The sequence below is a fragment of the Penaeus monodon genome, chromosome 32 (genome assembly GCF_015228065.2).
Source record: "Penaeus monodon isolate SGIC_2016 chromosome 32, NSTDA_Pmon_1, whole genome shotgun sequence".
Classification (NCBI taxonomy): domain Eukaryota; kingdom Metazoa; phylum Arthropoda; class Malacostraca; order Decapoda; family Penaeidae; genus Penaeus; species Penaeus monodon.
This window is the reverse complement of record NC_051417.1, coordinates 15,755,268-15,755,960: the sequence shown is the minus strand read 5'-3', so window position 1 is coordinate 15,755,960 and position 693 is coordinate 15,755,268. Positions and strand designations below refer to the sequence as shown.

The 693-nt window shown below is 37.2% G+C and overlaps 1 protein-coding gene across 1 annotated transcript in view; it reads right to left on the bottom strand.

Annotated features, from left to right (window-relative positions):
- The window catches only part of LOC119593274 (glycine, alanine and asparagine-rich protein-like), a 7,796-nt gene that overhangs the window by 6,073 nt on the left and 1,030 nt on the right, over positions 1 to 693 (bottom strand). The window lies entirely within an intron of this gene.

Sequence of the window (693 nt, the reverse complement as noted above, 5' to 3'; positions counted from 1 at the left end):
ATACGAACCTATACATTGTTGATTTCAGCAGCTACCAGAAGGTTCGCATTGTCTGCACTTTCCTCCTAAGAAGTTCATTATCCTCAGCGCAGTTGACACAATGAATGAGGAATACGGATAAAGGAAAAAGCCTGAAAAAAATGTCTTTGTTGGAAGCCTTTAATGAGGTTCATGACCTATAGCTTGTCGGTGTTGGAAATAATGAGTGGTTCACCGGCTCTGGGGTTATTTTGACAGTGTGATTTTCTGGATCCGTTTACTGTGTTTGTTGTCGTTGTGTTAATGATAGCTGCTGTTTTATTTTTCTTCTTCTTTTTTATCTCAGTGGCTTTCATGATCATGTTATATACTGGTATTAGGGATAAAATATAGAGATAGATAATTGCGTGATTTTTTTTCTCTCTCTCTTTCGGGAATCTGGGAAATGTTTAATAGGTTATGATGCAATGTGTAGACTTCATAGGTTGCAGGGCAAAATTATAGATAATATGAGTTTACTGCATTATGGTACTATCATTATTTAAACATGTTCTATGTCATGAACAAATAGATGCATTATATTCGTATCTTTTTATTTTGCGAAATTTAAAAGTGATAAATAATCTTCGCAATGCGAGGGAATCCCTCACATATACTGCTGCCTTGCACGTCGTCGTTCAGAGAAGCTCAGTGGCCGTACCCAGAGGAGGAGGA